At 46.0% G+C, this 26,574-nt stretch overlaps 1 pseudogene; it reads right to left on the bottom strand.

The window, feature by feature from the left end:
- Positions 1–17,955: 17,955 nt before the first annotated feature.
- On the bottom strand, positions 17,956–18,597 carry LOC130032992 (60S ribosomal protein L9-like; annotated as a pseudogene).
- Between the last annotated feature and the right edge of the window lie 7,977 nt (positions 18,598–26,574).

Genomic DNA, 26,574 nt, shown 5'->3' with positions numbered 1-26,574 from the left:
TTGGGGGACCATATGGGATGGTGGGGATCGAACCTGCATCGGCCACATACAAGGCAAGCACCGTACCCAGTATACTATCTTTCCGGCCCTGGCGATTAAAAATAATTTTTTGCCAAAGCTGACCCCACTCTGCCCACCTCATACTTGAGCAAACTGCTCAGACACCTCTGAGGTTGAATCCTCTGGCCAGGTTTCTGACATTTGGTTTTATTTCATTTCTATATAGGTGTCTCCCACCCCTAGGTTAGTTACTCTCTTCCCTAGCCATATTTTAAAATTAATTTACTCATTTGGGGGGGGTTGTTTTGGGGCCACATCCAGCAGTGTCCAGGACTCACTCCCAGCTCTGGACTCAGGGATCACTCCTGGCAGTGCTCAGGGATGTAGGTGATTGAACCCAGCTGTGCCATATGCAAGGCACACACTCCTGCTGTCTTATGGCTCTGGTCCCTCTTGTTGGGAGCGTTGGGCTCATTCTCACTGGTCTCATTGGTCTTCTCATTGGTCTCTGAGAAGCCTGGACATGAAGCTGTGAGAATAAAAACTGTGCCAGGGGCCACTCGCTCACCAGAGATGAAGACATTGCCCACTCTTCTGAGCACTGTGCCTGTCTCTTTTATCCACCTCAAATCTCTACTCTCTCTCCTTGACACATACTCTCCTTCCAGACAGCAGACGTGTCCTTGGAACAATCCTGCTATCACAATTCTGGCTACTCATATGGTGATCAACATTTTGGACCCTTTTTCATGGGGGGGGGGAAGGGAAGGGGAGAGAGAGAGAGAGAGACAGAGACAGAGACAGACAGACAGACACCAGACACAGACACACACAGACAGACAGAAACAGAGAGAATTCAAGCAGAATTTTATCAAGAAGGTAGGGAATTGCCTTTCTTTGAATGCTGGGATGGTTTGTCTATCTTTCCTCCTTTCTAAATGCAAGAGAGCAAAGCTAATGAATGCAAAGGAATCCTTGTTGTTTTTAATGCACTAAGCTGATTTATAGTTTCCTGAGCATTTAGGTGTAAATCCTCATTTCCTATTCACTGCAACAACCCTGCTGCTGGAATGATTCCGATTTTTGCAGTTTAATTATTATAAGCACAAGGAGGTCAACTGGCTTTTGCAGGAAGACAGAGCTACTTGCTGTTCAGACAAGGATTCGAATGTAAATCACCCTGCTCCAGCCATGGGTAGTCTCAACTGGATAACAGAGAAAAGGCAGTTTGAAGTCCCCCGGGGGATGGGTCCCCTAACACCTCCAGAAACCTGGGCTCCGTGATCCCTTTCCTCCTCTCCTGAGCATTACACTAGCTCATTATTGTTGAAACTATAGTGGGTCATGCTCCAACGTGCTCCTCTCAACTGCCTGAATGTCAAAAGAGGCTCCAGAAGCCAAGAATGAAGTCAGACTCTGTTCATTTTCAAAGGAAACAAAAGAAAGAGTTTTTCTTCCTGGTACTTTTTGTCTTTACAGTAACTATCTTTGAATCCAGTTTGACTGTTGGTTCAGTCAGAATTCGAGACTCTTTTTGGGGGGTGTTTTGGGGCGGACACAGGTGCTCAGGAATCACTCCTGGTAGACTTGGGGTACCATATGGCATTGAACCCGGATTGACTGCATGCAAGGCAAATATCCTACCTCTATTACTCTGGCTACTCTATCACTATGCCCTACTATCACTCCAGATCCCAGAATTCAAAATTGTAGATTTGATCATGCATTTGATGTAGGCAGGTAGACAGAGAAGGGCCCTTATGGCAATGGAATTCCTAGGAAGTAATAAAACCAATAGGGCCAAGGCTGCAAACACAGGAACCAAGGACTGATAAGACCCTCCACTGGCTCCAAGAGACCCAGAGAAGATTGGACCCCACTCTAAGAGAAGCTCCAGCAGGAACAAAGAGCAGAAAAGGAATTTAGCGACTGCCCTAGCAATAGGACTCTTACCTAAGGTAGAAGCCCCACTTGGGGTAAACCATTGGCTTGGGAAAACCCTAAAAAAGCTGCCTTAAATAAAGGAAGGGCGTGCCTATGCTGCCTGAGCCCATGTGCAGCCTGTGCCTCCCTCATGCAGGGAGCATATTGCTTGGCTTGCTGGTCTCTGGACACAACCCACAAAACCCCAGGGCTACAGTTCCTGGCCTCTGCCCTTGACTTCACTGTCTCCACTGGCTGGAGGCAGATGCGGTGCCTTCCCGCTGGGGGCCTCACCTTCCATTTCCAACTTCCGAGAAGGTGTGAGTGCTAGGTTCAAAGTGCACCTATGACATCTGTTCTCATTTCTTTTAATTAAAAAAATTGGGGGAGACTCTTCCTGCAGTGCTCAGAAACTGTACTGAGTATGCTCAGGAGGGACCTCACCATGTGCTTAGCTAGTCCAGGAAACTGGACCAGGGGGAGTCACACTCAAGGCAAGCTCTGGCCCTCAGCATCTCATTTTGAAAACGCTCCCAATAAGCATCAGCTTCATTCAGTGAATGGAAAAATGGAGAAATTGAGGCAGAAACTCTGGACGGTTCCCCCCAAAACCCCATCACACCCTCTGGAGGCTCAGGAAGAGAGAAGAGGTTGGCGTCTGGTGTTTGGATTGGTATATGAGGGCAGTGAAATCTGTAGGCAATGACAAATGTCAAAGCCGGATTTCAACCAGGGGTATGGGATTGGCGAGTTAGAGAACAAGAGAAATTTTGAGGGGGTTATTAGCTAGCTTCACAGATGGGGAGGTCCCAGACCCAAATCATGCAGCCCCAATCACAGTTTTTCCCCCCCAGCCTTTTGAAGGGTTTTGCGCAGCCTTCTATAAGGAAGTCAGTCACATGGTAGACATACAGAAGCAGAGAAGCCACTTGGTCTACCTTAGCATTTGGCCACTCTTGGCATGGGAGAATTTTGTGCAGTTAGCAACTTGGAAATTCCTGTCTCTGATCCCCATCAATAAAGGATGGGTTCTGCAGTCCCTGGTCGCAGGGAGTCCCTGAAGCTGGTCTGAAAGATGAGGTAAGTGGTACCGTTCGAGTCACAGTTCTCAGGAAGTGTCAGTCACTGGTCACAAGCACAGGACATGACTGCAAAGTGCAGAACCTGGGTGTCTGCTCTAAGGTGAAAAGCGAAAGAACAATGTGGTGGTCTGAGGATGAACTGTTCCCCTGACGCTAAGCAATCACCCCAGCTGCTCCTGTCTCCAGCTGCACCGCGCGCCTTCAATTCCCTCCTTGTCTCTGGTGACAAACAAGATGGTCCTATAAATTAAGGCTCCTCCAGAAACATGCCCAACAGCTGTGGGCCAGGGACAGCAATGACCAGGCAGACACGGCCAGCTTAGGGGGAGCTCCAAGTTCTGAAGATGGGCCCCGTTCACTTGGCTTGAGAGCCTTGTAGGCTGCTCCGGGTCCCAGGGTTCTGGTCCCTCAAATACATAGGGAGGGGATTTTCATGCTGACGTGAGCCATTTTTTTTTAATTGAATCATTGTGAGGTACACGGTTACAAAGTTGTTCCTGATTGGGTTTCAGTCATATGATGTTCCAGTGCACATTTCCCACCACCAGTGTCCCCAGTTTCCACTCCCCCCCTGCTCTCCCCCCATCCCAGCCTGTTTCTATGGCAAGCACTTTTCTTCTGTCTCTGTCTTTGTGTCTGTCTGTCTTTCTCGCTTGCACTCTCTCTCTCTCTCTCTCTCTCTCTCTCTCACTCCTTTGAGCATTATGGTATGCATTACAGATACTGGAAGGTTTTCATGTATACCCCTTTATCTCCTTTCAGCACCCAGTTTTGTCCAGAGTGATCATTTCCAACTATCATTGTCATCATTGTCCCTTCTCTATCATAACTGCCCTCCCCTCCCACTCTTGGTCAGATTCAAAACCATGGGCCAGTCCTCTCAGCCATTGTTTCTACTATGCTGGGGTAATAGTCTCATAGTATATATATATTTTTTATAGCCCACAAATGAATGAGTGCCATCGTTCTATGTCTGTCCCTCTCCCGCTCACTCCTGTCACTCAGCATGATACTCTCCGTGTCCATCCAGGTATTTCATGACTTCATTTATCTTGGTGAGCCCATCACCTTTGTCCTTCCAAAACTGCTCAAAAGAGAGTTCTGGATACCACCAGCAGAATGGCACAGAACCCCAGAATCTATTCCCCCCACCCCCTAGCCTGCAGCCTTAATTTCTTCTTTTGTTAATTCTCAAGCTTCTTCACTCTTGGTACTTGAAAAACCAGTCCCATAAATGCAAAAGCAAATTTTCTGGGGCTGGAGCCAGCAACCTCATCTCTATGCTGTGAATGTGATTTCTTTTTTCCTGTTGTAAAAGGTAACCTTTTGAGACGAGTCTTTTGTTGGGATGGAGCTAGAAAGTTTGCTTATTTCTTTCTTTTGATTTCCAAATATGCATGAGTCATGTGGAGGGTGGGGACCTCCTGGAGCATGCATTCTCCTCTGGGGGCTGTCTGGGTGGCAGCAAATGGATGGAGAGAGAGAGCGAGACCCGCTTGCTCTTTTGCTCACTGATTTTCAGATGCTCAGTGGGAGCTGTAGTGATAGGAGAGTGGAGAGGGAGCTGGCCTTACATACGGTCAACCTGGGTTCGATTCCCAGCATCCCATATGGTTCCCCAAGCCTCCCAGGACGTGACTCCTGAGCACAGAGCCAGGAGTAACCCCTGAGCACCACTTACGGTTCCCCTCCTCAAAGCAAACAGATGCACAGCCTGGCTTTCCTGGGGCAATTGCGCCAGCTCAAGAGGATCCTTTTCTGTGCCTTTTCATCCAAGGTCATTGCCAGCTTCTTGTTCTCTATTTTAATCCCAACAGGGCATCCAATGGGAGCTCAGTTCACCTCAGGGCTTAGGAAGGGGCTGCTCTGCCCATTAAAAAAAATAATAAATTAACATCCTCTCTGCGTACTGCTGTGGGCCTGAGTGCTCCTTGGTGCAGGAAAACAGTGTCAGTGATACAGAGACCTTGTCTATGCATCGTGGCCTCCTTGACCCCTCCCCCCCCCAATACCATCCGGGAATCTGCGTATTTTCTCCTCACCTCCCTTCCCCCACTGCCCTAATCTGGGTCCCACACACTCAGAGATTCTGAAGTCTCTGAAACTATTTTCTGGAACCATCCGTGAAGCAGCCCCAGGGTGGGAAGATGTGGAGTGGCCATTTGGGCTGGGCTCCACAAGCGAGGCTGCCTGAATTCTGAAACCCGGCCTGGACACTGTATCTCTGTGGGAACGGTGCCCCTAAATGCCGCCAACAAGCCTGCACCCGCAGCCTCATCTCCCACCTGAAAAACGATAAGACGTGGTGGATGGATTGGTCACGGCAGAGGGCAAAGGGTTAACAGGCACCCTGGGAAGCCAAAGAAGGACTGCCAAGCCCTGGCCCTCCCACTGGTAAGAGAGATCAAAATGCCTCAAATGATGACATGCTGAGAGAAGAGCCTGAACAAGGATCCACGTTGCCAGGCAATTCTGCAGGGACCTACTTATGTTCCCAAGAGAGGAACCTGGTGCAATTTGTAAGTTCTGATGGGACCCTAGCCATGGCTCCGACCATCCCTGTCCTTCCACCCAGTTTACAGTGGGTTTTTCTCCTCCACCCCGTTGTGAGAGATGGTGGACATGTATGGGTTGGATGGGTCCTTAGTGCCCTTTGAATTCAGGAGCCACTAGCTGACCTTGGTCCATAGGAGTTTCTTTCCTTCCTGGTCCCCTTCGGCTGATGCAGCATCTGCCTTCCCAGCCCAGCTTTCATCCGGAGAAAAGCAGCGTCCTCCAGTGCCCCCTAAACTTTGCTTCTAGGTCTTCCTGCTTGGCTCTGATGTCGGTGGGCCCCGTGGGTGACTTCTGTGAAGTGGGGAGGAAAAAGACGGTCACTTTCTCCCCAACCGTCTCTGCCACCCGGGACCCAGGGGTTACTGGGTTCTTGTCTCGCCTCGAAGAAAGGAATTTCAGGCGCAGACAAGCAGTGAAATAAATAGATTTTATTTGGAGCGTTTTTAAAGTGTGGAGGGGGAGAGAGTGTGAGAGAGTAAGGTACTCAAAAGAGAACACGGGCTTCTCCAAGGGCGGAGAGAGCCCCTACACACATCCTAGCATTAGACACGAAAGCATGAAAATACACATCTCAAGAGGGGGATTGCGGGCGACACAAGTGCTCGGGTGCCATATGTGCTCAGCCATGTGGGCACAAGCAGCATATGTGCTCACTTCCTTTGTCCAAGGTGTCTTTTATGGGTTCTTCTGGGGCTGCATCACATTTTAATCAGATTTAGGGAGAGGTCCGAGGGTTTGAGGAACTTCATGGGGAGGAGGTCCAACCTCCTTGGGGTCTGCTGAAGGTCTTATCAGGTCTGTTTTCTGTATCCACAGGGTGGATCAGTCTTAGGATGTTCCTTCCAGAAGTTCTGTTGACCTAAGTTTCATTGCCGAGGGCCTTTCCCTATTTACCTGCCTACATCAGACCCACCCAGAGAAACAGGTAGGGGCAGAGTGGGCCTGAGTGAGAAACAGCCTCCCCCTGGGCTCCCAAATGACTCCATCTTGGAACTACTGACCTCTTTCAACTTCTTGTCTCTTGAGCTTTTTGTACTTTAATTTCTAGTAATTTTATGCATGGGGACCCTAATCCACGCTCTCCAAAAGGTGTTGAATTGAGTTACCTGCCCGACCGCCCGCCCTCCCTCCCTCCCTCCCTCCCTCCCTCCCTCCCTCCCTCCCTCCCTCCCTCCGCCCCTCATCTCTCTTTCTCTCTTTCTTTCTTTCTTTCTTTCTTTCTTTCTTTCTTTCTTTCTTTCTTTCTTTCTTTCTTTCTTTTCCTTCCTTCCTTCCTTCCTTCCTTCCTTCCTTCCTTCCTTCCTTTCTCCTTCCTTCCTTCCTTCCTTCCTTCCTTCCTTCCTTCCTTCCTTCCTTCTTTCCTTTCTCCCTTTCTCCTTCCTTCCTTCCTTCCTTCCTTCCTTCCTTCCTTCCTTCCTTCCTTCCTTCCTTCCTTTCATTTTTGGGGCCACACCTAGCAGTGTTCATGGGTTTCTCCTGGTTCTGCACTCCAGAAATATTTCTGGTGATGCTCAGGGCACCATATGGGATGCTGCGGAATCAAATCGAGATTGACCACGTGCAAGGCAGATGCCCAACCCATTGTGCTATTGCTCTGGTTCCTCTTTTTTGCTTTCTTTGGGGGAGTGATGATTTGGGCCACACCTGACACATCCTGGGGGGAGGATTACCCAGGCTCTGTGCTCAGGGGTCACCCCTGGCAGCACTTAGGAGACCCCATTACAGGAATCCATCCCAGGATGGCCACATGCAAGGCAACCAAGTGCTTTAAAATTTGCACATGCTCTCGAGTCCCCAGCACCTCTTGACTCTGCATATTGGATTTTCGCTCTTTTTTGTTTATTGACTCTGGCATATTAGTTTTTGTCTCCTTGAGTTTGTGTTTTCAGAAGAACTTGTTTCACCTAGTGTCGTTCTTCTGATTTCTGCACTGTGAGTAGAAATTGCAAAGATCTCTACTCAAGAGAGTCAAGTTCTGGGAGTGGAGAGGGGTGGGAGGAAGGAAACAGGGGAACAATGTGGTCAAGAAACCCCAGTAAGAAAAGACCAGAGTGATAGTACAGCGGGTAGAGTGTTTGTCTTGCATGCAGTCGACCCGGGTTTGATCCCTGATGTCTCATATGGTCCTCCAAGCACTACCAGGAGTTAATTCCTAAGTGCAGAGCCAGGAGTAACCCCTGTGCATCACTGAGTGTGGCCCAAAAAGCAAAATCATCATCATCATCATCACTGTATCACCGTCATCCCACTCGTTGTTCATCGATTTGCTTGAGTGGGCGCCAGTAACGTCTCCATTCGGCCCAGCCCTGAGTGGGCGCCAGTAACGTCTCCATTCGTCCCAGCCCTGAGATTTTAGCAGTTCTCCTTATTCGTCCTTCCCAACAGTGCCATATTGGAGGCTCTTTCAGAGTAAGGGGAATGAGACCCGTTATTGTTACTGTTTTTGGCATATCGAATACGCCATGGGGAGCTTGCCAGGCTCTGCTGTAATAATAATAATAAAAAAAAAAGACAATGGTGATCAGATAGGAAAACTTTGTTTTGGTTTTTGTTGTTACTTGTTTGTTTGTTTGTTTGGGTGTAGCACAACCAGAAGTGCTCAGAACTTATTCCTGGCTCTGTGCTCGGGGATCACTCCTAGTGGGGCTTGGGGCTTGGGGCTATTATATATGGTACCCAGGATTAAACTGGGAAGCTGCATGAAAAGCAAGTGCCCTCCCTGCAGCACTATCTCACTGGCAGGAAAACACATTTTTGGTTTGTTTTTTGGGTCACACCGGGCGATACTCAGGACTTACTCCTGGCTCTGCACTCAAGAATTACTCCTGGGGGTATGGTGCCGCCAGCAGGTCAATCTGTACCTGTGAGGCGAATGATTCAGCAGCCTGATGGTGCCTTCAGCCTTCCAGATACCCCAAAATTGCTGCTGTGCCTTTGGCCAGACCCCAAAAACTTGGGGCAAAGTTTACCAAGAAAGTAAACGACCAAAAGTTAGGTACGTGGGAGACACACCAACAAACCACCTCGGGCTCAGCTATATAATTGGAGGCATGGCCTCTCTGGTTCCTGATTGAACTGCTTAATGTCCATGATCCCAGAGACTCAGGAACGAATCTTGGAACCCAAAGGCTTTTGGCAGAAATGCATCCTGTTCCTGCAGTAGGTTACTGGCACTGGGCCACTCCAGGTGGGAATAGGTTTCGTGCCTTGGCCTGTTTCCCTTGGCGGCCACGTGATCGTCATCCTCCAGAGGCCACTGGACAGTCAGGTTTGGGCCTACAGTGATGAGACACGCAGGGCCTTACCAGATGGGGGTGGAACTGGCCCTTTCCTCCCCATCTCAGCGAGACCTTGAGTCTCACCTACAAACGGCCTCTCTGGCTCCTGATCAAGTTGATTAATGGCCATGATCCCAGAGACTCAGAAACAAATCTCGAAACCCAGCGGCTTTTGGCAGAAATGCATCTGGACCGCATACATTGCCATGGCTCCAGAGGCCAAAGGACTTAATCCAGAGCCCGGCAGCTTGTGGCAGAAAAGTGAATGGACCATGCGTTAAACTACGGTACCATGCCTCCCTGGGAAGGAAAGGGTGTTGCTCCCTTCCACCTTTCCCCCTCCCCCCAGCAGCAAGGTGGCCTCCACCTCAGAGCTTATAGGAAAGCCAGGTATGAGCCAGCGGTGACGGGGCAACTGCTGTCTCCTGGGAAGGGGGGGTGGTACCGGCTTGTCCTTCACGCCCTACCGAGATCCTGAGTTGCCCCCCACGGGCGGCTCTCCGACACAGCCATAACACCAGATGCACAGAAACCAATCTCCTAATTATCTGGCTCTTTGCAGAAATCCAAAATCATTATATGATCCTCATAACCAGCTATAGAAAACAAAATATTTTGCAATGCCTTTTCAGCAATTCTGATTGTTGGGAAGGGGGGGAATTCTAAACAATAATGGTGCATCTTTTGTTGAAATAATGAATGTAATCAATGTAGAGAAGAGTTAAGTGGAAATTATCTGCCTCACAGGCATTAGGAGGGGTATATTGGGGTTCTTGATGGGGAAAAATAAGTACTGGTGAAGGGAGAGGTGTTTGTTTGATCATTGTATGACTGAGACTTAATCCTGGAAGCTTAGTAATTTCTCCCACAGTGATTCAATAAATAAATATAAGACAAAAAAAAGAATTACTCCTGGTGGTGCTTGGGGTGCACCATATGGGATGCCGGGGATTGAACCCCAGGTTAGCGAGAACCTTACCTGCTGTACTATTGCTCCAGCCCCAGAAAAACCTTATTTTTTTTTCTTTTAAATGAAGTGTGGTCTTGGAATGTGTGTGTGTGTGTGTGTGTGTGTGTGTGTGTGTGTGAGAGAGAGAGAGAGAGAGAGAGAGAGAGAACAGAATGACACATGGAATGGGACAGAAACTTAGAGGAACTCACTCTTGAGTTGAGGTCCCACCTCCAGCCAGTGAGTGGAGAAAATGTGGCCTCTTTCTAAACTCACTGGGGACAGCTGGGCAACTGCCTGGGAAAGAGAACAGCTGGAACTTCATCCTGGATAAGGAAAAAAAACCACAACCCCCCATATTGCAATGTGGTTCAGTGCAAAGTAGTTCAGCCTTTCTGGAAAGCAATATGGGCATTCCTCATAAAACTAGAAATAGAGCTTCCATATGACGCATTAATACCACTTCTGGGTATATATCCTGGAGATGCAAAAAAAAAAAAAAGCGCAATAGGAAATGACATCTGCACCTGTATGTTCATTGCAGCACTGTTCACAATAGCCAGAATATGAAAACAATGCGAGTGCCTGAGAATAGACGAATGGTTAAAGAAACTTTGGTACATCTACACAATGGAATACTATGCAACTATTAGGTTAGATGAAGTCATGAAATTTGCTTATAAGTGCATGGACACGGAAAGTATCATGCTAAGAGAAATGAGTCAGAAAGGGAGGGACAGACATAGAATGACTGCATTCATTTGTGAAATATAAAATATCATAATATGAGGGGCTGGAGCGATAGCACAGCGGGTAGGGCGTTTGCCTTGCATGCTGCCAACATGGCCGACCCAAGTTCCATTCCTCTGCCCCTCTTGGAGAGCCTGGCAAGCTACTGAGAGTATCTTGCCCGCATGGCAAAGCCTGGCAAGCTACCTGTGACGTATTCGAGATGCCAAACACAGTAACAAATCTCAATGTTACTGGGCCCGCTTGAGCAAATCGATGAACATAATATGAGACTAACAGTAGAGACAAGACAGAAAGATTGCTCCATAGTTGGAAGCCTGCCCCATGAGTTGGGGAAGAAGGCAGCTGGGGTAGAGAAGGGATCACTAAGTCAATGATGGTTGGAAGGATCGCTTGGGATGGGAGATTGTGTGCTGGTAATACATAAAGGACCAAACATGATGGCCAATCAATATCTGTATTGAAAACCATGATGCCCAAAAGTAGAGAGAAAGAAGGAAATTGTCTACCATAGAGGCAGGGTGTTAGGTGGGAAGCAGGAGGGACACTGGGGACATTGGTGGTAGAAAATGTACACTGGTGGTGGGATGAGTGTTCGATTATTGTATGACTGAAGCTCAAACATGAAAGCTTTGTAACTATCTCATGGTTATTCAATAAAAAAAAATGGAGGTAATGGGGCCAGAGAGATAGCAACATGGGTAGGGTGCTTGCCTTGCATGTAGCTGACCCAGCTTTGATTCCTGGCATCCCATACGGTTCCCTGAGCACCACCAGGAATGATTCCTGAGCACAGAGCTGGGGCCAGTCACGAGCTCTGCTGGGTGTGACCCTCCAAACCAAAAATACCTCCCAAAATGGAGGTGATGCTAATGCAGCTAGCAGACAGGATTAGAGAAAGGGGAAGATTTCCCCCCAGAAGGGACCTTGCCCTTTCATATGTTATCTTGCCTCCTTTTGAGCCTGACATCCTTTACTGAAAATGGGGTTCCTAGTACCTCCCTCCCCTGGACAGTGGCCTGCCCCAAAGCCAATAGCTGCTTCGCCTAGGACCAGTTATCACTTCTGCTTAATTGACTTGACATGGAGGTACTTCTTATTTTTTGGTATTATTTTCTTTATGGCACAGAGCCAGAAAATGATTTCTAACTCACATCTTTTCTATTGGCTTGTGTAGTTTCTGATGGAGATGCTGCTTCTTCGTGTTCTTGTCTGAGGACCAGAGCACACCCAGCAATAGGATCCTGCCAGGGTCGACCCCAGAAGTAGCATAGAAAAAATGTTGGGCATTTGTTGCTCACAGCTGCGTCTGCCTTTGCCAATGGTAGCGATTCATCCAAACCAGGGACTGGGACTCCCCGCCATCCTCTAATTTATTAGCCTAGCCTGTTGATCTGCTGAGAACGTTACCAATGGGGGGAATGCGGAAACGTTCCCATGAAATCATCCCTGCTAAAGGGAAATTATTTCAATCCTGGGGGGATTTTCAGAATCATTTCAACTCCAGCTGGGCTGATCCAACAAAGGAAGAAAGCAAGTAAGCAAGAGACAGAAAGGAAGGAAGAGAGCAAGCAAGAAAGAAAAAGGGAGAAAGCAAGGAGTGAAAGAGAAAAGGAGAAAGCAAGGTAGAAAGAAGGAAAGAAAGAGAAAGAAAGGGAGCAAGGAAGAAAGAAAGGAAAGAAAGAAGGAAAAAAGAAAAAGAAAGCAAGCAAGAAAAAGAAATTCTATTTATTCTCAGGGGCTTAAGGCTCCTTAACCTTTGACTCCAAAATGTTTCAAAATGTCCTTTGTTGTGTGTATGGGGTGGGGAGAGGGGGACTATTTCATTTAAAACCATCGGGCTGTCCTAGAGAAGAAAACCATGTGGCAGGGTGGGAGTGGAGACCTTCATCTTTCATAGTACCTGAAACTCAAACATAAAAGTTTCGTAACTATATCTCATGGTGATTCAGTAAAAAAAAAAAAAAAAGGAGGTGTTGGGGCCAGAGAGATAGCATGGTGTGTAGGTTGCTTTCCTTTCATGGGGGTTAGAGGCTGGAGCTGAGCCCTGCCCTGAAGTGCCCTGAGGGGTCTCCTGTCATTTGGCTGGTGTGGGGCTGGGGAGCTTCCCAGTGGCCCAGGGTCCCGGGGCTCACCTGGCCGGAGCTTCTCTTTTGGGTACACGGTGGGAAAAGTGTTTCGGTTGTTTCTGCTTAGAACTGGGCAGCTCTTGGTTGTGTTGGCCAACACCCTTCTCCCACTCACCCCACAAATCTGGGAGCTTGTGCAGGAGGAAACAGCTATAGCTCTTGGTGGCAAACAGCCCGGGCTGCTGGTGTGTGAGAGTTCTTAAGAGATCTTCTTCCTCTTCTTGTAGCATTCATTTTAACTTTTTCATGATGGTGATACTGGCTCACAGCAAAGGTAATGCTGGCACACAGCAGACCTGATTCTGGCTCACAGCAGAGATGATTTTGGCTCACAGGGCAGGTAATACTGGCTCACAGCAGAAGATCAGGTCTACTTGGCATAGCTCTGTATTTGAACATGGGTAGCACTGTAGCACTGTTGCACTGTCATCCCGTTGTTCATCGATTTGCTTGAGTTGGCACCAGTAACGTCTCCATTCGTCCCTGCCGTGTGCTAGTGTAGCCCAATGGCATCTGCTCGCTCCAGGAACACGAAGTGAGACTTCTTGTTACTGTTTTTGGCATATCGAATACGTCACAGGTAGCTTGTCAGGCTCTGCAGTGCCGGCAGGATACTCTTGATAGCTTGCCGGGCTCTCCAAGAGGGACGGAGGAATCGAACCTGGTTTGGCTGCGTGCCAGGCAAATGCCCTACTGCTGTCCTATCGCTTCAGCCCTGAACATGGGTATTTGCTGTATTTCACTCACCCCCTACAAGCATTCTAGTTTCCATCTATCACCATGCTTTGGACCTTCTTCCCCACATCTGCTGGACCCCCTTCCTGCTTCCTATCATCCTGTTGTCAGAATCTAACTGTTGGGTTTGCTTCGAGTTTGTCTTCCCCCTTGCTTGGCTTCCTTAGCCCCTGCAAAAGACAGGTGAGCATACCATATTTATCTTTTTTCTACCTTGGACTTATTTCTGTTGAAATCCCTTCGAGGTTGGTCCCTGTTATTGCAGATGACAAAATTTTCATTTTTAATTGGAGAGTAGTATTGCTCATTTTATAGCCAAGTCAAGACCCAGCTCTTCCTTCCTTCCTTCCTTCCTTCCTTCCTTCCTTCCTTCCTTCCTTCCTTCCTTCCTTCCTTCTTCCCTCCCTCCCTCCCTCCCTCCCTCCCTCCCTCCCTCTCTTATGGTTTCCAAGTCTTTGTGAGTAATCCTGCAATGAACAGAGGGGATGAATTTTTTTTATTTAGCTTTCTTTTTTGCTTTCTTATTTAGCTTTCTTATTCTTCAGATAAATACCCCAGAAGTGGAAAAGTTGAAGCATATTGTAGTTGTAGTATTAATTTTAATTTATTTCCGAACCGTTAACTATCTCCCCAAATATGTTTGTTAGTGAAAATCAAGTTGGGTAAAAGGATACTTTCATCCTTAGTGATTTCTTGAGAAAGATAATCTCATTTCCACAAGTTTATTTCCTCTCTCCTTCCTGGCCCCTGGATATACAGGTTTTTTTTTTTTTTTTATAAGAGCAGGACAGTAGATGGTTTAGAGAGTCTATTGTCAAATATCATCCTGGGGTAATATCTCTCCCCTCTATCCTCCTATCAGTTTGCCAAGGAATCCAAACAGTAAGCTGGGGATCCAAGAACGTGATCACAAGATCTTGAATAGTAAAATTACAACCTCATTGACTGACTTCACTGTCAATAGAAACGGGCAGCTCTGGGTTCTCCAGTTTCACTCAGGGGACATGGATCACATCTTCCTGAGACACAGAGTCCCTCAGCTCTGCAGTGCTGACCCTTGGTTTTGTTCAATGGCTCTTCGCCATGTCAGACTCTGACCAACCCTTCTGTAGTCATCCCACCTCCTAGGATGCTATTTAGGGAATAGCTACATCACAATATCTTCCCATTTCACAGGTCTGGAATTGCCATCGGCATTCATGCTGGTTACTCAGACTTTGCTGGCTGTGTTGAGCCTCCTCTTCTGCTCCTTTGCCTCTGCACCACCCATGGAGGTTGGATCTGTTTGCAGGATACCACTGTGAATCAGTCTTCTAGAATCTTAGAAATGTCTAGACTTGGTCATGAAGTTAGACTGATGATCTTTCTCTTACAGTGAACTTGACAAAGGGAAGACGCTCCCTTATTTCCTAGTGCAGAGTAGAGACTCCTGTTCTCTCCAGCTCCGAGTTGGTGCTGTTTGAGACAGATTGGTGGGGTTTCAGAAAAGAAAGCGTCTTATTTATTGTGGGGAGTGAAGATTCCCAGGTCCTCTGACCTTTCCAAGTTGCTCAGACTTCAAGTTCTGTAAATTGCCAGAAAAGAATTATTTTTTTCCTATGGCAACCCAGAGGGCATTACTTCTTGCATGGCCAGAACATTCCATCTATCTCTTAGACTTCGGGTGCATCTGTGGTGACTTAGGAGTCAGCTTGGATTTATGCAAAGGTGAGGAGGTAGGATTTTTCTCCCTGTTTAGGTGCCTGTAATTTGCATATCCCATTATCTGCTTATTAACTGAGGTGTCTTGGAAAAGTGGCAGGGTGCGAAATACGCACTCACAGGCAGTTAAACACCAGACTGGGGTGTGTGTAGGGGGGGGTGGGGCGGGGGGGGAGCAGGCTTGACATTACGCCCATGTAATGAAGAGGTGAGAGGCGAAGCTGTGACAATGAGAAATACAGCAATGAAATGAAATCAGGATTTGATCGAATGCAACGGACTCACTCACAGCCCAAATAGCATATCAAATGATCCATGTGAAATTCAATCCTGGATATAATCTTCCTATTATACCCATTGTTCTGTTTGATCTGAATGCCCTCCAGAAGAGTATGTAAATTAGGTTTTCATTAGTGTGTTTTCTTTTATCTTCATTCAGTTTCATTTGACTTCTTTTGGTAAAACTTCATTTACCCCAGTACTGGTATTTGGTACTTTTGAGTGTTAGGGTGGGAGGGAGAAAGGCTAGAATGTCACGTGTATTCAACATCCTTGAAGGTGTGGATTTAAAAGCTCCTTCTTTGAAAGCAGGTAGAACCAGAGTTAAAAATCAAATGTCAAAGACTCAGCCAGGGTTTTGCTGTTTGCTATACATCAATTTTATCCATAGGTACCTGCCAGAAATGTACTTTTACACTTTATGTGAAAACAGCAGAAGAGGCCCAATGAGATCTTTTCATGGAAGAGAACTGTGACAAAGTTAGCCCAGAAGTTGACAGACTAGATTGGATTTTATGATGGGATTTCCAAGGATTCTTTTTATTACCGGAATTTGATTCTGACCCTCCGAGCCATTTTCAGCCAGTTATAGTGGAAAGGGCTATTCCTTCTCAGCCAATCAGAAACGGCAGAAAGGGCTATTCCTTCCCAGGTAATCATAATGGAAAGGGCTGTTCCTTCTCAGCCAAATGCAGTCAGATTACCCATGTTCTACTTAAAGCTACTAAGCCTAGGTAGTCTCAATCGCCTTGTTGGAGATTAGGAGGCATCAGTGCTAGTTGAAACACTCTATCTGGCTTCATACTCCCAAGCTCTGGACTCTGGCTTCTCTGGAGGAGCTGTTCAGGCTCAGTCAAAATTTGCTTCTCCTTTTTGCTATCACCTGGCCCCTAGTCTGGGCTCCATCTTCAATGAGGCTCACCTTCCTGTCTTGTCAACTTTCTAACCCCTGGGGGTATAATGATAGGAAGTAAACCCCAGCCCAGTGATTTTGGATCACCCATTTATTTCTTAACTCTCCCAGGAAAGATTCAATAGAAAAGGTTGAGTAAATTCTGGACTCAGACCTCTCAATCTGGAGTTTTCGGCATCAAGTATTTAGAAATAGAAAAATCCACCCTCACCCCCCCACACACCAATCTCTCTCATATTCGCTGTCTCTCTTGTAGAAAAGTTTAAAGAACAAAGTAGAGCTCCAGGACATGTAGCCAATCTTCTCTTGTTCTGGAGAAGATATCGAATGCTAGTAAAATGCAAACCAATTTCTGCCTCTGCTTTGAAGGAAACTTAAGCACCACTGGAAATGAGCCTCTGGAAGAGAAAAGCGAGGTTCTCAGCTGCTCTCCTTCCCACGTAGTCTAGCTGCATTGCCAGGTCCTGGTTTAAATTTGAAGGTCACATAGTTAACTTATGATAAACGATACTATATTGAGGTTTGAGCCAAGGCAGAGAGTGTGGGAAAGTGTATAAGAAAACCATTAAGGCTCCAATTTTGCTGACCTGTGAGGACTCTGGACTGAAAAAGTATAGATTCTTGCAATAAGTACTTGCGAGGAAGCTAGAGTGGGTATTACTGACTGATTGAGGTCAGAGAGAAACCATATCAGAGCCTGACAATGACCCCATTGAAGTCTGCATTTACAGTCCTGTCCTCTGAAATTTCAGACTTGCCCTCCATTCTCTCTCCTCCACTAATTGGATGCAAGGACTCTTATGAACTGCATCCCAGCTGAACAATTGAAAGCACCTTTAATATTGCGATCCTCCCCACCCCTGTGCACGATATTTTCTTTGTTTGATAGTCAAGAGTCCTCAAATTTGCTTTTCATTCATCCAATTCTCATTTTTAAATGTATTGCCATAGTAAGAATTTATTCCCCCATCCCGTTTATTTCTTTGCTTAAACAATGTGTAGACTCATGAATAATTACAGTTTATGCTAGAGCTGTCGGAAATGTAAGAAGAATTCCACTGTAAACTTGACTAATACCTAGCTTCTTTTCTTTTTGTTTCTGGGTCATACCTGGCAGTGCTCAGGGCTCACTCCTGGTGGGATTGGGGAACCATATGGGGTATTGGGAATCAAGCCCTAGTCAGCCACGTGTAAGGCAAATGACCTCCCTGCTGTACTATGGCTCTGGCCCACATCATTCCTCATGATATTAGATTCTTGTCTATATAATGGAGAGTATTATTACCCTCCTCTTTTTTTCCTTTCTTTTTTTATTTGAGTCACACCCAATAATGTTCAAGTGTTGCTCCTGGCTCTGTGCTCAGAGGTCGCTCTTGGTGGTGCACAATGGACCATGTGGGCTAGCCAGGATCAAACCAGAGTTGGCCATGTGTTGGGCAAGCGCCTTACCCCTTTGTGTTATCTCTTTGTATCATTGATCCCCCGTTTAACTCTGAGAATTAAATATTTTCTTTGTGCCAGGAATGACCAAAATGTTTCATTCCATACAAACATGCACTTCAATGTCAATATTTTACTATAACCTATTCACTACTTTTATTTCCAGCTTATTTATTTATTTATTTATTTTATTAGTCATACAGTTTTATTGTGTCTCATTATCACAATAGGTGTGAAGAATCATCCTGTATATTCTGCTTTCTGTGGGCAGAAAACTTGGATCTTATTCATCAGCCCACTGTACAGTTCCTTTCTCAGAAACATAGATACCATCCAAAAACTTTCGGATATCCTTATTTTTTACTGTTTTGGCTTGCTGAATCAAAGCAGCTGAGTTTGATACAAGTTCAATGTCATTTCCTTCAAGAATCAACTCATCTTTCTAGGCCTGAGAGATAGAACAAGCAACATCTGACCTCATATGAACCCTGCGGATATATTTTTCACTGAGGAAATTTTGGATTTCAACAAGAGACTCATTCTCCTGAATAACCACGTTGGTAGGGAAGTGGGCATACACAGACCTCATCTTGTAGCAGAAGCCTAGCATGACCCCTTTGATCATGTTCTGCACACGACTGCAGATGGTGCGGACCGTAGCCAGTTCCTTTCGATTCCCCCACCATGTGTCAACCCAGAGCCTCTTCTTTTTCTTGCCGAAGAGGCTGAGCTCCAAGTTGATGTGGTTGAAGTCCCTCTGCAGGGTGCCTCGGGGGCCCTTCACCATGACCGTGCGGCCCTAGAGGGAGATGTCCACATTCTCGGGGATGTCCACAGTCTGGTTGCTGAGGATGGTCTTCATCCTCCCAGTAGATGCGGCAAAGAGAGCTATTTCCAGCTTTTTTAGAGGAGGACTGTGAGATGTCAGATCCAGAGACCATAGGCACTGGGCAAAACTGCTTAAGCAACTTCCACCCGAAACATCCTTTGACTTCACTTTTGCAAACGTTTACATAGGCTGGGTTTTGCTGAAATGTTAATGGCGGTGAAATCATCCTCTGATGACAAGGCGATATTTGCTTTCTCCTACAATTTAACACAGTTTGCAGGTTGATATGTTTTCCCACGAAGGAAATTCCTTTGAGGGAGGTGAGGGGGGGGGGGCGGGGTGAGAAAGAGAAGCTTCCACGATGCTTTTTTTTTTTTTTTTCAGTGATAACAAAGAGCAGATACAGGGGCATAATTTAACATTTAAAAACATACATAACATGTTTGGCAGTGTATGAGAAGACAAATGTGCGTCTATATGCCACTGGTGAATACATGGCTACTTTCTTTACCTTAAATAGTGCCATGAACAGAATTATCACAGGAGACCATGATGTGATGGAAAATTATATATCATTTTAAAAATAATTTATTTATTTCTTAAAACATTTTTACTTTTTAATCGATGAGTTTTCCGTTTACAATACTCCTGGTTCTATGTTCAGGGTCACTCCTGGGAGACCATAGGGGATGCTGGGCATTAAACCCAATCGGCCACTACCCGCTGTACTATTGCTCTAGCCTGGATTTACAATAGTATTAATAATAGTCCTTGTGCACATAACCCCTATGCCACACCCATCACCAACTGACCAGTAATGGGGAGGCAATTTGGCATAGGTGATGTTTGTGTGAGTTGAAACTGAATGACTTCCTCGTGGGTCTCTTGACCTCTCTACCTTTAAAAATAGAACCTTGTCAAGGGTTTATGTATACCAAGCATGACTGATTGGTGCTGTGAAGTATAAATTCAACATAGGATAGAAGAAATGCCTCTGGTAGTGGGTGGTCTGTGATGTTTGCTTTCATTTATCAGCTTCATCTGTTGTTTCTCCTTGATGCCTTTTTTGGTTGTTGTTTTTGTTGTTGCTGTTTGCTTTTGGGCTACACAGTGTTGCTTACGGCTTCCTCCTGTCTCTCTAGTCAGGAATAACTCCTGGTGGTACTCAGGGGACTCCATTTTATGCTGGGGATCAAGTCCAGGTAGAGCGTATGCAAGGCAAATGCCCTCCCCACTGTCCTATCTTTTTGGTGACCCGCTTTTTGACATCTGGAGAACCTAGTTGACCTGCCTTTGAGACCCTCCCTTCATGGGAGGGTGTGTGAGCCACATGCTTTCTGGAACTTTCCCTGATTGATCCCAGATACAGAATTCAGGGAATGTGGTTATTTTTTTTAATCCCTTTAGATTTTTTGGTGGGGGGGTTGCCTAATGGTGTTGGGGGCCACCAGGGCTACTCTGTTGGTGCTTGGCATATGGAATCTGTCTTTTCTGGCTGACTCTCTCAAAGACTATTTTTCTTCCTTTGTGAGTTCTTGGTTTTGTTTGGATTTGGGGAACTACACCTGGCAGTACTCAGGGGCCACTCCTGGCTCTGTGCTCTGGAAAACATGGGGTGTCAGATTTAAAACTTGGGGGAAGCCTTCACCACCCTGCCCCCCCACCCGCCCTCTGCCCCCCTCCCCTCCGTTAGCCCAACTCCCTGAGCTATCTCTCCAGCCCCTGTCCTTTTTGTTAGACTCTATGTGTATCTTAGGTTTATACCATTGATGTTCTTCTGTCTTCTGGAATCTGTCAGCTCTGCCTTTTGCAAAATTCCACAATTTTCTTGTCTGGGAATAATCCTCTTGCTCCTCTCTTTTTCTCCTCCTGGTGTTCTGGGAGTCAGATCTTAGAGTTGTTTACTGTCTCACAGTTTGTTTGAGACTATTTCTCCCGCTCATCAATGTATTTATTGCCTGTGTTGTTCAGAGGGAGTAAATGCTATTGATCTGTTTGCAAGGTCTTTGATTTCTCTCTCTGCTTCCCCCCCCATCCCCTGAATGCATATCGAATTCCAGAATTTATGCCTGGTTCGGCTCTAAGAATTTTTTTTCTTTCTTGGATGACATTGGCTCTTTCTGGTTTCCATTTGTTTCTTTTCCCAGGAAAATTTGCAGTTAATTGTGGGACAATTCGACAACAACCTTTATCTTTTTTTAAGGGAGGGAGTGCGGGGGGAGAGGTGGGGTGGGAATGGGGTGGTGGGGTTTGGTCACACTCACTGGAATTCAGAGGTGGGAATCACGGGGGTGTTGTGGAGCATTGGAGCATGTCATCCAGGCACAGAGACCCAGGCTGATTGCCTCATGCTAACTTGCTTCTACCTGCAAGAGTGGAACAGACAACTTCCGTCTTCTTCCACACAAGCAAGGCCCTGTAGCTTATGCTCACTTGATGGATGTGCATTCTCTTTCTTTTGTTCCTAACATGGAAATGATGAGTCCCAGGTCACTTCCAGCCCTGGCTCTTCCCCTGTGTGCAGGTCTTCCTGCTGACTTAGTAAACTGGGGGACCATGCTATGGCGTATCACCAAGCATTGCAACCAATGGTCTTTTCCTCTCATTGTTGTTTCTTTTATCGGATACTCCTTAAAGCAAGTTTTATCTTTATTTGGAAGAAAAAGTGCAGCTTCATTGATATTTAACTTCTTGAGAAAATTATCCATGCTAAATGAGGTAGCATTTTATGGCAGAGTCCTTCCTTGGGACTTTGTCTTCATTTACTTTGAGAGATGAAGCTCTTGTTTAAGAAAGCATGGAAATTGCCATTAAATTCAGAATGACTTAACTGCCCCCACTTAATATAACATGACATTTTCTACCTCTATAATATTGTTTTAGTTTATGGTCTTTTTCTCCCCAAGCAATTCACTTAACCTCAAAATGTTCTTTCTCCTTATCGTTCCAATCATCTCCGTGTCCTTTTGAGTTGAATGTAAATGTCACATCCTCCGTAAAATTTTCTTCATTGCCTCATCTGAAATAATTCTCCTTTTCTCTTAGGAATGTATAGCTATTCCAATCATGTTTTTGAACTTAAAAAAAAAAAAGGATTGGAGAATCTTTTCCTGGGTAAGAACACATAGGAAATTCACGTGGGCTAAACTCATCAACATTTAAACTCTGCCTTGGTGTGTCTGGAAGTTTCCAGAATAGCCTCCATCTAGAAATTGATGATCTTAGAATGCCACTCTGCTCTCTCCAAGTTTTATTGAAATATATTTGACACCCAGCACTTGTTCACCATGTGCAACATGATGAACTGTCTTATATATATTTTGTGTGATGATTAGTACAATAAATTTAGTTGATATCCATGATCTCATATAGGTATAAACAAAAGAAAAGGAAAAAAAGTAAAAGAATTTTCCCTTGTGATGAGAACCTTTAGGGGGTACTCTTTAAATAAATTCCCCATTCATCTCACAACCTTGTTAACTGAAGTTCATCCTCCTCACACATATTCCATAACCGGAAATTCATACCTTTGGATCTACTTCATTCAATCCCACCCTCCCCCATACCCCTACCTTGGGGAACCAGAAATCTGACCTCTTGTGTGTGTGTGTGTGTGTGTGTGTGTGTATGTGAGAGAGAGAGAGAAAGAGAGAGAGAAAGAGAGAGAGATTTTATTGACTTAGATTCTGTATGAGATCACACAGCATTTGTTTCTCTTGGTCTGACTTAACTTTCTTGAGTGCATACAGTTCCAACAAATTGTTGCAAAAGGCATGAGGGGAAAAGGGCAGTTTAAGATAGAGAAGGTACCAATATGACAATAACTGTGGGAAGTAATCCTTTATACAGGAACTGAGTGTTGAAAGTAGGTCAAGGGATATACATGATAACCTTTCAGTATATGTAGCAAACTATAATGCTCAAAAGTGGGGGAAGAAGAGGGAGGGGAGAAAGAGAGAGAGGGGGAGGGGAGGAGAGGGAGAGGGAGAGAAAGAAAATGAAAGAGAGAGAGGAAGAGTGCCTGCCATAGAGGCAGTGGGGGAAGGGGGAGGGAAACTGGGGACATTAGGGACATTGGTGGTAGGAAATGTGCCCTGGTGAAGGGACAGGTGTTGGAACATTATATGACTGAAAGTCAATCATGAACAACTTTGTAACTGTGTGTCTCACTGTGATTCAATTAATAGATATATGTTTTTTTTTTAAAGTTGAGACATCCTTGTATTGTGGCTATTATAGCAGGGGAGCCTGTGTTCCCTGTGTGTATATGTTTGTGTCAGTGCTCCCCAAAGAGGGCGATGCTACCCCAGAATGCGGAGGGCCACTACCTCCTGCCTTTGGGGAGATCTCCACTGTCTTCCATCCTAGGCTCCAACTTCCATTGTTCTTGTTTCAAAAAACAGTGGAATCTGGCTTCCGATATCATTTCTTGGTCAGCAGCCTGGGTCACCGTCCTGGGAAGATGGTTTCAGATTCAGAGCGTGTCCTGGGCATAGAAATGGGAAGTAATTTGGAGACCCCGGATAAGCACAAAGGCGCTTATCCCAGCTTTACTGCTGTTACATTATGGCAGTGTAGGAGATGCAGTCTCCCAAAGGTCCTGGGGAGAACCCTTTCTTGTATGACAGTCACCCCACTGGGTGCTGCCGGGAGACACTGGGAGTCGCCTGAGCCTCCTCATTTACTCTTCTAGCAAACCTTGAACTGGAGGGACTCAGTAACATCCTGATCAAAGGGGCCCCTGAACCTCCAGAATCACTGTAATGTTGTTTTTCCCTCTGGGGCAGATACGATGAATTCCAAGTCAAATTATCATTCTGGTTTCTTCACTAATTAATCTTTCATGTCTGTGTGAAGAAAAGGACGGGCATAACCACGAGGGCCTCTGTGCTGGTGCATAGTTTGCAGGAGGATGGAGACAATAGCTGGGATCTCCCAGGTGGGCCTGGAGTGCCTGACTGCTCAGATCCTTAGATCTGGGACTGCAGGCACTGCGCGTGTTCCCTGAAGATCTTTCTCCATGGCCAGTATCCTCCTTCGAAGTTGGCTGGTGGGTTTGGTGGGGACTTGGGAAAAGTTATAATCAGAAGGTCAGAGTGCCTTTGGCCACTCATTCATTGTTCTTCCTGTTCCTCTTGGTTTTGCCTCTTTACAAAAACACCCCCCAAAACAAAAAAACCCAGATCACCACGAGAAGTTATAAAATTGTTCACAATTGGGTGTCAGTCATACAATGTTTCAACACCTGTCCAGTGTATATTTCCCATCACTAATGTCCTCAGTTTCCTTCCCTTCACCTGTCTCTCTGGCAGATACTGTCTCTCTCTCTCTCTCTCTCTCTCTCTCTCTCTCTCTCTCTCTCTTTCTCTGTGTGTGTGTCTAATTTTGGGCTTTATGTTTTGCAATATAGGTACTGAAAAGTATGGCCTCAGTACTGGTAGATGCGGCAGAAGCTGGGAAAAGCATTCGTAATGCCCGCCTGTCCTTCACCAACTACAAAACCAAGATGACTGCCCTCCGACATCATGATGGATCTATCACATCTTCCAGAAGGGCAATGGAGAAGATTATTCATGACTTCTACTCAGATCTCTTTAATAGCCACGTCCATTTGCCCACATACCACATACCACATGATGGATATGTAGTTCCCAATGTTCTCCCTTCCGAAATCCCACATGCCATCTCGTCGGTAAAGAAACAAAGAGCACCTGGCCCAGACAAGATCAGACCTGAACACCTGAAGAGCTTACCATCAGTACTCATCAATACATTGGCTTGGCTCTTCACATGCTACCTGTCTGAATGCAAGGTTCCATCCCAATGGAAAACCAGCAGGACTGTACTACTATACAAGAAGGGAGACATCCACGACATTGGCAACTATCGTCCAATCTGCCTATTGTCTGTCGTCTACAAACTGTTCACTCGAGTCATCCTGAATAGGATTAGCAGAACACTAGATGAAGGACAACCATGTGAACAAGCCGGATTCCGAAAAGGATTTAGTACCATCGACCATATCCACACGATTACTAAGCTCATTGAGGTTTCTCGGGAGTTCAAGATGCCTCTCTGTCTAACGTTCATTGATTTAAAGAAGGCCTTTGATTCTGTTGAGACGGAAGCGGTCATGGAAGCCCCAGCCAATCAGGGCGTACAAACTCAATACATCAGGATCCTTCGTGAGCTCTATTGCGGATTCACTACCAAGATCTCACCATTCTACAAAGAAGTAATCATCCATATCAAGAGAGGGGTTCGGCAAAACTCTTCAGTGCCACCCTCGAGAACATTCATGCGATGACTGGAATGGGAAAGCATGGGAGTGAAGATAGATGGTCGGCAACTACACCACCTCTGCTTTGCTGATGACATCGTTCTAATAACACCAAACATCAGCCAAGCGGCACAAATGCTGAACAACTTTGACCGTGAATGTGGAAAGGTCGGACTACAGCTGAATCTTACGAAGACAATGTTTATGAGAAACAGCCTTGTTCCTGACGCTCCATTCACTCTCAACGGAACCACCATCTCCGAATGCAACAGTTATATATACCTAGGTCGAGAAATCAACATGATGAATGACCTGGCACCTGAGTTGCGCAGAAGGAAGAGAGCGGCTTGGAATACCTTCAAGAAGGTTGAAGAAATAACTAAAAGGACAAAGAACCTCCAGCTACGAGCACATCTCTTTGATTCCACTGTTCTTCCTGCATTAACATATGCCTCAGAGACCTGGACCCTACGAAAACAGAATGAGAACGCTATTCAGGTCTCTTAAAGAGGAATCGAAAGAGCTATGCTTGGAATATCACGATTCACTCAAATGAGAGATAGAATCCGGAGTTCTGATCTTCGTCAACGCTCAAGAATCAGGGACGCTGTCTCATTTGCCAAGACATCAAAAATCAGATGGGCTGGGCACGTAATGAGGTTTACAGTCAACCGCTGGACTAGAGCCATTACTGATTGGATTCCACGGGACATCAAAAGATCACGTGGATGCCCACCTACAAGATGGTCAGACTTCTTCATCAAGACCCTGAATGATCGGTTTGAGGCTCTGCATGTTCCTAGAATGAACAGATACCATTGGGCTATGCTAGCACGCAACCGGGATGAATGGAGACGTTACTGGCACCTGCTTGAGTAAATCAATGAATAATGGGGATTAAGTGATTAAGTGATAAGTGATAAGTACTGAAAAATTATCATGTATATCCCTCTACCTCCTTTCAGCATTCAGTTCTGGTCCAGAGTGATCATTTCTATCATTGTCATAGTGGTCCCTTGTCTGTCCTAACTGCTCTCCCCGCCCCCCACTTGTGGCAAGCTTCCAACCATGGACCATACACAAGACAAGGTTTTCCCATTCTCTGCTTCATTTTGATCAGATTCTTTGACTGAAGGGGACTCATAGGGAAGCCAATCTGCTGAGGTCTCCTACTTGCACTGTGCCCAAAGTTAGAACTTTGGGGCACAGAGCCATGGTCAGATAGAGTGCAGGCCCCCAGACGCGAGGGCCATCCATCACCACTGGGGCAGTTCATTAGAAATATACACCTTTGGACTGATCCCAAATGGCTAAAGTAGAAATGCAAGGACTTTGCAGGGATTCTAGTTAAGACTTCCACCGGGACCCGGGCACAGAGCACTGCTCTGAGAGCAAGTATAACGAATGTTCCTTTGTCTCGCCAAGATCACTGGTGTGATGCTCACTGTTTGTCAGAGCTGACTTGTTTCAGGGGTGACTCCACTTGACTCCCTTAATAAAATGCTGTAAGAAGTAAATTACTTTTTTTTGGGCCTCCAATGCCCTCCCCCCCCCTCCCATGTTCAGTACTGAAACTGCCCCCAACTGTGGAGTGGAGTCACATTTGCAGTGGAGATTTCTGAGTGTGTTTGGGAAGGAGGAGCCGGCGGGAGCTGAGCTCTTCACTATCAGCTACTCACTGCTGCCATTTTCAAGCTAGTCTTTAAATGGGGCATTCAAATCCCAGGCTC

Source organism: Sorex fumeus, unplaced genomic scaffold (assembly GCF_029834395.1).
Source record: "Sorex fumeus unplaced genomic scaffold, SorFum_2.1 ptg000051l, whole genome shotgun sequence".
In the NCBI taxonomy this organism is placed as follows: Eukaryota; Metazoa; Chordata; class Mammalia; order Eulipotyphla; family Soricidae; genus Sorex; species Sorex fumeus.
Note: the sequence above shows the minus strand (reverse complement) of the source record. Positions and strands in the feature narration are given on the sequence as shown.